The sequence below is a fragment of the Coregonus lavaretus genome, assembly GCF_964263955.1.
Source record: "Coregonus lavaretus genome assembly, chromosome: 10".
Taxonomy (NCBI): Eukaryota; Metazoa; Chordata; class Actinopteri; order Salmoniformes; family Salmonidae; genus Coregonus; species Coregonus lavaretus.
In genome coordinates this window covers 25395782-25405588 of record NC_139997.1, presented here as the reverse complement: position 1 = coordinate 25405588, position 9807 = coordinate 25395782, and the positions used below count along the sequence as shown (strand labels likewise).

Below are 9807 nucleotides of genomic sequence, written 5' to 3'. Positions count from 1 at the left end.
GGCAAATAGTTAGCTAGAATGTTGTTTACTTTGTTTATATTTACAATGGTGTTTACAGGATCCGTATTCAGAGAGTCACCTCTACAGCAGCCCTCTCCCAACACCTTCAGCAAAAGGTTTTGGCTCAACCGGAGAGGGAAGGCATTGAGCTGGACACCCTCAACTCACCGGCTCAATCAGGTATTAACACTGTTTTGAAACAGCAAGATGAAGTTAGATGCATCTTAGTTGAGTAGATGTTATTTTCGAAGTGGCTAGATATGGGCCAGAACATCGTCAGACAGGATGAGATAGAGGGTGAGTGTATATTGTATTAATATTTATTTCAATATAAATATTTAGTTTATATTGTATTCCTGATAACAGTTATCATAAAATGGAATTTGTAACATGCATTATTATTAATTATTTTATAATAGAATCCCTCCCCCAATGGCCAGTTCTGTACTTCTGGCAGCACTACAGAAATGAAGGCTATGGCTACCTGGTCATTCCTTCCACCCCTGGTAAGGTGTGTATATGTGTATAATGACAGTCAGAATTGTTTTCTGAAAGTAGCGTAAATGATGATCTACTCTGACTGTGTGTGTCTGTATCCCATAGGGAAGCATACAATAATGTGTCATACGTGGAGACCACAGGAACAGTGTCAGAACTGAGACGCTTCTTCATTGGTGGATCCCCTGAGCTTGAGGACTACATTTACATCAGAGTCCCAGGGGGGTCCACGGTATTATGTTCTTTTAGTATGGGGTGAAGCAGCAGAATGAAAAAGGTTCTGACTTTTAGAGATCTGGATTCTTTCCATTTGGGCCATATTTTCTCTGTTGTTTGTTTGACGTCACCGTGCTTGTCTTGTGTGCAGGGTATTTGTTGATGCCAGCACCCTGAAGAAGAGGAGGCAGAGTGTTCTGGACCAGCTGGGAGGCTTCAGTCAGCAAGGGGCTGTCTATAATGTCCTGGGTAAGGAGTGTCATGTCCAAATACAAATAATTGAGAAAGAATTACAAAATGTCAAGATGCTCGTACACAATATGCTGAGCGAAAAACATATTACAGTAGTCTGGTAAACAATGGATTTGTTCTCTAATTGGAAAAGTGTTTGTGAGGCTTTGTATACCTTCATTTCCCATGTTTTGTATGAAACATTACTCTGCTATCATTTGGTCTATTACATTTTTACCTTTGGGAGAAATGAGATGAGCACAGGTCTACCTAGTAAAGTCCAGGTTGTATCAAGCCTGTTCTTGGGTAAGATGAGACTCCTCACTCTTTTCCTCTAATCTCTCCTCTTTTCCCCCTAAGGTGTGTGCAGCTCACTCACTGCTGAGCGCGTCTCAATCGCATGTATAGTAAAGTGTCCGAGAGGAGTGAGGTTGCCAGGAAACTGTCAGTGCTTGCGCTCCCCTCTGCCCGTCTGGGAGTCTGCTGCACCTGCCTCAGTAACCAGCCCTGCTGGCACCGCCACAGAGTGGCCTGGCGCTGGCCATGGTGAACACGGTCTGTCTCCCTCTCCTAATTAAACTTTATACATTACAAACATCTATAGTTGGTTGTCCTGATGGATACTTGCTAGTAATTTAATGCAGGCAGTGACATGCAGTCAGGGTAGGCAATGCTTACCCTGTGGTAATCGATAAAAATAAAAAGTATGAAAAGCCCCCCCAAAACTGAAAATATCACACGTACATATTATTCAGACCCTTTCCTCAGTACTTTGTTCAAGCATCTTTGGCAGCGATTACAGCCTCGAGTCTTCTTGGGTATGATGCTACAAGTCTGGCACACCTGTATTTGGGGAGTTTCTCCCATTTTTCTCTGAAGATCCTCTCAAGTTCTGTAAGGTTGGATGGGGATGGGGAGCGTTGCTGCACAGCTGTTATCAGGTCTTTTCAGAGATGTTCGATCGGGTTCAAGTCTGGGCTCTGGCTGGGCCACTCAAGGACATTCAGAGGCTTGTCCCGAAGCCACTCCTGCATTGTCCTGGCTGTGTGCTTTGTGTCGTTGACCTGTTGGAAGGTGAACCTTCGCCGAAGTCTGAGGTCCTGAGTGCTCTGGAGATGTTTTCATCAAGGATCTCTCTATACTTCGCGCCATTCATCTGTCCCTCGATCCTGATTAGTTTCCCAGTCCTTGCCACTGAGAAACATCCCCACAGCATGATGCTGCCACCACCATGCTTCACCGTAGGGATGGTGCCAGGTTTCCTCCAGACTTGACGCTTGGCATTCAGGCCAAAGAGTTCAATCTTGATTTCATCAGACCAGAAAATCTTGTTTCTCATGGTCTGAGAGTCTTTTAGCTGCCTTTTGGCAAACTCCAAGCGGGCTGTCATGTGCCTTTTACTGAGGAGTGGCTTCTGTCGGGCCACTCTACCATAAAGGCCTGATTGGTGGAGTGCTGCAGAGATGGTTGTCCTTCTGGTAGGTTCTCCCATCTCCACAGAGAAAATCTGGAGCTCTGTCAGAGTGACCATCGGGTTCTTGGTCACCTCTTTGACCCTTCTCCCCCGATTGCTCAGTTTGGCCGGGCGGCCAGCTCTAGGACGATTCTTGGTGGTTTCAAACTTCTTCCATTTAAGAATGATGGAGGCCACTGTCTCCTTGGGGACCTTCAATGCTGCAGACATTTTTTGGTACCCTTCCCCAGATCTGTGCCTCGAAACAATCCTGTCTCGGAGCTCTACGGACAATTCCTTCATCCTCATGGCTTTTTTTCAGACATGCACAGTCAACTGTGGGACCTTATATAGACAGGTGTGTGCCTTTCCAAATCATGTCCAATCAATTGAATTTACCACAGGTGGACTCCAATCAAGTTGTAGAAAAATCTTCAGGATGATCAATGGAAACAGGATGCACCTGAGCTCAATTTCGAGTCTCATAGCAAAGGGTCTGAATACTAATGTAAATAAGGTATTTCCATTTTTTTATTTTAAATAAATGTGCAATAAAGTCTATGTGTCCATATATTGGTATTTTAGTGCCACCTATCAGTTATAACTGTGGATGCTACATCGATTTATGGCTGAGCTTAACAGTGTGTCATTTTATCGGATTATATGAAGTATGCCGCCATCAGAGGCTATCGCTTGTGTAGCTTGGCTACATTGTTATTTACATTTGGTTAAAATTGTTTGTCAATTTCAGTTAATAGCCTATGTCACTCTGGTTGTTGGAGCTACTGTAACCTATTCTACGGTGAACTTGGGCTTCATCAAGGTTTATTTGTGAGTAAATCTGGCTTTGATAATAGCCACCGACCTCAACGCATGTCACTGAGCGTAAGGTTAAGTCAGAGTGAAATCTATTTCGGTTTTCTTTTTTTATGTGTATAGTTGTATTATTGTTAATAGATTAGATGTGCCTCTCACTGTAATAAGGGGTTTGGAATGTTTTATTATTGTTCGCTTTATTCATTCCCTAGCCTGAGGTGGTGTAACCTCTGGTGGCTGGATAGATTTTGTAAAGTGTTGGTCCCATGTAGGCGAAAACAGAGGTGATTATGATATGAAATATTGCGTCAGGACATTTATCATGCTGTGAAGATCCCCACAAGGCGTTTTTTCTTGTATATTAACTAATTTGACGTCTAAGGCATTGAAAGCATTATATATTTGCCGTCTGTGAATGTATTTACAAATTCAACATGGCCGCCTATTCAGATGCCCTAGGAAGGTTGTGTAAATACAGAGAGCAGAGCAAGATTAGAGTAAAATACAGTTGAAGACGGAAGTTTACACTTAGGTTGGAGTCATTAAAACTCGTTTTTCAACCACTCCACAAATTTATTGTCAACAAACTATAGTTTTGGCAAGTCGGTTAGGACATCTACTTTGTGCATGACACAAGTAATTTTTCCAACAATTGTTTATAGACAGATTATTTCACTTATAATTCACTGTATCACAATTCCAGTGGGTCAGAAGTTTACATACACTAAGTTGACTGTGCCTTTAAACAGCTTGGAAAATTCCAGAAAATGATATCATGGCTTTAGAAGCTTCTGACAGGCTAATTGACATCATTTGAGTCAACTGGAGGTGTACCTGTGGATGTATTTCAAGGCCTACCTTCAAACTCAGTGTCTCTTTGCTTGACATCATGGGAAAATCAAAAGAAATCTGCCAAGACCTCAGAAAAAAACTGTAGACCTCCACAAGTCTGGTTCATCCTAGGGAGCAATTTCCAAACGCCTGAAGGTACCACGTTCATCTGGACAAACAATAGTAGGCAAGTATAAACACCATGGGACCACGCAGCCATCATACCGCTCAGGAAGGAGACGCGTTCTGTCTCCTAGAGATGAACGTACTTTGCAAATCAATCCCAGAACAACAGCAAAGGACCTTGTGAAGATGCTGGAGTTAACGGGTACAAAAGTATCTATATCCACAGTAAAACGAGTCCTATATTGACATAACCTGAAAGGTCGCTCAGCAAGGAAGAAGCCACTGCTCCAAAACCGCCATAAAAAAGCCAGACTACGGTTTGCAACTGCACATGGGGACAAAGATCGTACTTTTTGGAGAAATGTCCTCTAGTCTGATTAAACAAAAATGGAACTGTTTGGCCATTATGACCATCGTTATGTTTGGAGGAAAAAGGGGGAAGCTTGCAAGCCGAAGAACACCATCCCAACCGTGAAGCACGGGGGTGGCAGCATCATGCTGTTGGGGTGCTTTGCTGCAGGAGGGACTGGTGCACTTCACAAAATAGATGGCATCATGAGGAAGGAAAATGATGTGGATATATTGAAGCAACATCTCAAGACATCAGTCAGGAAGTTAAAGCTTGGTCGCAAATGGGTCTTCCAAATGGACAATGACCCCAAGCATACTTCCAAAGTTGTGGTAAAATGGCTTAAGGACAACAAAGTCAAGGTATTGGAGTGGCCATCACAAAGCCCTGACCTCAATCCTATAGAAAATGTGTGGGCAGAACTGAAAAAGCGTGTGCGAGCAAGGAGGCCTACAAACCTGACTCAGTTACACCAGCTCTGTCAGGAGGAATGGGCCAAAATTCACCCAACTTATTGTGGGAAGCTTGTGGAAGGCTACCCGAAACGTTTGACCCAAGTTAAGCAATTTAAAGTCAATGCTACCAAATACTAATTGAGTGTATGTAAACTTCTGACCCACTGGGAATGTGATGAAAGAAATAAAAGCTGAAATAAATCATTCTCTCTACTATTATTCTGACATTTCACATTCTTAAAATATAGTGGTGATCCTAACTGACCTAAGAATTTGAATTTTTACTAGGACTAAATGTCAGGAATTGTGAAAAACTGAGTTTAAATGTATTTGGCTAAGGTGTATGTAAACTTCCGACTTCCACTGTATGCATACTTGTAGCACATTCATATTGTACCATGTACTGTTAAATTTGTACATTTAAATTGCAGTAACTATTTAGTCATTGAGCCTTGTTCTTCATCGGTTCATTAAAGAATAGGTCTTAGATTCAATGGTGGTAAACTGTAAAAATGTCCAGGTGTTCTTTTCTCATGCTCTCTGACTGTAAGGCTGAGTGCCAACTAGTCACATTTAGATGAACACTACCACGGCATTTAGGCAATGCAATATGTGTTGGTTGTATGTGCACTTGCAGTACAACATGAATACGTCTATTAACTGTCATTTATGTGTGTTCTGATAATCACTAATTCTGGGATGTGTACAGTACAGTACTGAGTGTACAAAACATTAGGAACACCTTCCTAATATTGAGTTCCACCCGCCCCCTTTTGCCTTCAGAACAGCCTCAATTCGTCGGGGCATGGACTCTACAAGGTGTCGAAAGCATTCCACAGGGATGCTGGCCCATGTTGACTCCAATGCTTCCCACAGTTGTCAAGTTGTCTGGATGTCCTTTGGGTGGTGGACCATTCTTGATACACGGGAAACTGTTGAGCGTGAAAAACACAGCAGCGTTGCAGTTCTTGACACACTCAACCCGGTGCACCTGGAACCTACTACCATACCCCGTTTAAAGGCACTTCAATCTTTTGTCTTCCCCATTTACCTTCTGAATGGCACACACACACAATCCATGTCTCAATTGTAGCAAGACTTAAAAATCCTCCTTTAATGTGTCTCCTGCCCTTCATCTACACTAATTGAAGTGGATTTAACAAGTGACATCAACAAGGGATCATAGACAGACCAGGTAAATCCAGGTGAAAGCTATGTCATGGAAAGAGCAGGCGTTCCTAATGTTTTGTACACCCAGTAAGCATTTTATGTAGGTTTTATCTTTCTATGCTGATGGTTGAAGGTCTAATACAGAATATTTACTTCAATTTTCTGAGGTTCTGTTGAACATTAACTGTATGAAATGAAGTGGATGATATAAGGGTGATGTTCAGCTGTCCTTTTGGTGTTTCTTTTAATAGAGAAACCCCTAAACTATTGTAGTGATATGGCAGGGTTCATGTTTTCATTGAAGAATTGTGTGCCTTTTAACTTTTTCTCTTGCATTACTGATATCGAATAACGTGTTCCATCATGACCTGTTACATGACTCTTACCACTTGATCCAGTTGTATATGCAAAATAGCTATTTGTATATAAACAGTATAACTTGAAAGCATGCATTTGTAAAGAAATAATAATCATTGATTTGCTATATTTAGTCTTGGTTGTCATTTATGGCTTCTCTTTACTGTGCACAACTGCCTCATTTTCTAAAGATTACATCATAATCTGCCCTTATAGCCCACACTCTTGATAACCTCACCCACTGCTCCCTGCTCCTCAATTTACAATAATGTTGATTGCCAAACAAACTGCATGTAATGGATCTAATTTACTGGTGAGGGGATGCTATTTAATTGCTGTAAGTAGTTAAGTAAAGGAAAACTGAATAAATCAGTGAAAGTGTAATATAAAATGCCTGATATATCAAGAGTGCCAAGAGATTTGTCTACAGTATGTGTAGAAAAACGCAAAGTACAAGCCAAAAGGAGTGGTCTTACAATCAACTGACAATCAAAACCTTCTTGTATTGATTTGACCTTGAACATTTTGAGCCTGCTTGTTTCTTGAAACCAAAATCATCAGTGAAGAAACCGTGTACCTTTAAGTACTGCCTCAAACCCCATGTCCAAGCATATTATATCTCAACGTATAACATATGAGATAGCTCTGTCATTCAATGTGTTTTCTATGTCATCAAACGGTCAGTGAAGACACAGGTGCCCCTGGGTGAACCATCACAGATCCTGGCAGTGACTCTGGCATGTTTGCTGTGAAACTCTGGGGGGCACTGACAGACACAGACAGTGGACTGAGGTGGGAATGTTGAGAATGTAGATGTTGAGCCACTGGATCCCAGTGACTAGTGGTTTGAGAGGCATATGTGTGCCCATGACTGTGTCCATGGCCGGAGCTGTGTTAGTGACTATGTCCATGACTTGGCCCAAAGCTATGCTTGAGGACATATCCATGGTTGTGACCATAATAACCTGAGAGCTGAACAGGGCTCCCCTGTGTATAGTATGAGTTGGCCCAGCCTTCAAATGTCTTTGGTGTGGTCTCGGTAGCCTGTAGATTGGAGGAAACTGGAGCGTGGGCGTGGACTGGGTAGGAGCCTGGGGATGGAATGATTCTGCAACCAATGAGAATGTGGAGAGATTAAGGGGCGCTTATCTAACTAAACAGTGATTCTCTATTGAATCATGGGGGACCACTAGGTGTCTATTGTACAGTATTCAATTACAGCTGAGGATCCTCTATTAAAACTGCACCTCATTATACTGTAGAACATCATGTTCTCTGGCTTGCACCCAAAAATCATGTTAATTTAATGACCTCTTGTCTTGTAGGATAAATAATGCGTTTAGTGCTTTCTCAGTACTCACGGTGGGTGGACCGTCTTCCTTCTCTCCTCTGTTGATGCAGGGACATACAGGACACCAATGGTCCTCAGCAGCCTGAAAGGCATCTTCTTGTCCAGCACTGATGCCCTAGCATCAGACATGTCTAGAAGTGAGAGCCAGCCCTTTCCGTCTGTTTCACCAGAGCAAGATAAAGAGAATGTGTGACGCAGTGATGCAAGATTTTCCTAACCAAACATCCCATAATGTTCAGCATGAGGACTCAACAAACATTTCAAGCATATACAACACACACAAATATTACAACTTAACTACACTACTACGCACACTTAAAGCTGTGACACACTGCAGAGTGTATCACAGTTATTTTCAACCACAATGAGGTTGGAGTAAGGATACAGATCCTGCCCTGCAATGATGACGTTGCATTGCAGAGGAAGACAGTTTGTGGGACCAAAAGTGTTACGATGAGCAGAAACAGTCAGGGCAGGGCTAACATGGATACACTGACTCCAAAAAGAAAGCCCTTAACCATACGGGAGTGCACTGTGGCCATACCCATAAGGGAGAGGGATACAGGAACTAACCCCTCCACTTGATTCTGGGAAGATGCACCAAACAGTACCAGCCCCAGGATGGTGTACAACACCCCTGTGCTGATAGAGAGCAGCTGAAACATGAGGACCCGAACAGTGCCCACACTCTTCTCAATACCACCACAGAGGGGCACCAGAACCCCAATGCTTAGGAGTAGCTGGGTCACTGTCTTGTAGCGGAAGGAATATGTGATGAGTTTGTGTACTGGAATAGGACAGGATTAAAACGGAAATTATAGGGTTGACAGACATCAGTGGCATTGATGTGTTGTGCTCTTGCTTGCCGCTGTAGCCTACTGGCACCATCTTTTACGTCTTTAACGTTAGCTACAAATTGTAGCAAGCTAGATAACGTTACAACACTCCCATTCAAAGTAGCTAGCTACCGAGCATATGACTCTTGATTCACCTAGCCCCTCCTTGCTAATTTACCATGCCCATTGCCAAAAACTGTAGTTCCAAGACTGAAGGCATCCTCTGATAAACCGAAATATGTAGTTACAGTAAACAAAACAAAGGATACTATAATGACAGCAACAATGCCACTCGTGAACTCTTGAACCTCTGAACCACATTGTTGTGGAAAATTCGATCCAAGATTAAGGCAGAAGCTATTTGACGATATAATAGAAACATATTTAATACGAGCAGCTGCAGGGGAGATCCACCTCTGATTTCATAGGGAAGAACTCAAGGAAGAAATGCTTACATGTCCCTTATATTGCGGGAGGTGATAATACAACCAATTTGTTTACACAACAGTACTTTCAATACATCAACAGTTCCGGAACACCATTGCCTTGTGTTAGGGTGCAGACATACCAGGCGTCAATGAAAGGCATAACATCACAATCCAACACAGAACATATCCCTTGAGAAGTTACAACAGCTCACCCTAAATTCTTTCAAAACTATTCGGGAGATAATTTTGATGCTCAGTGCATATTTGTCAAACTACTAGTGGATAATCAAGCACAATACAAAAATGTCAGTTACGACACCTGTCCTCCAATATTGCACAACACTTCTTACAATTTAGTCATTTAGCAGACGCTCTTATCCAGAGCGACTTACAGTTAGTACATACATTTTCATACTGGCCCCCCGTGGGAAACGAACCCTCAACCCTGGCGTTGGAAGCGCCATGCTCTACCAACTGAGCTACAGGGGACATTTTAGCTAAAACTGGGGGTAGCTAGCTTGCTAAGCCAAAACAAATGTACTGGACTACCGCATTTGGATAAATCACATTCACAACCACAAAATTACTGATCTGCAGATCATGAAGTGCACTAAGGCAGTGCTGCATTTAAAGACACTGCCACCTGCTGACTTGTGCCTGAAATGTGATGATCAAAGTGTCCTCAGCAGC

At 42.5% G+C, this 9807-nt stretch overlaps 1 long non-coding RNA gene across 1 annotated transcript; it reads right to left on the bottom strand.

The window, feature by feature from the left end:
* Window positions 1-6622: 6622 nt before the first annotated feature.
* Window positions 6623-9644, bottom strand: LOC311135642. The gene is made up of 3 exons (XR_014613796.1): window positions 9523-9644; window positions 7864-8011; window positions 6623-7610 (listed from the first exon to the last, which is right to left on the bottom strand). It is a non-coding gene; the product is annotated as an uncharacterized lncRNA (long non-coding RNA).
* Window positions 9645-9807: the final 163 nt, after the last annotated feature.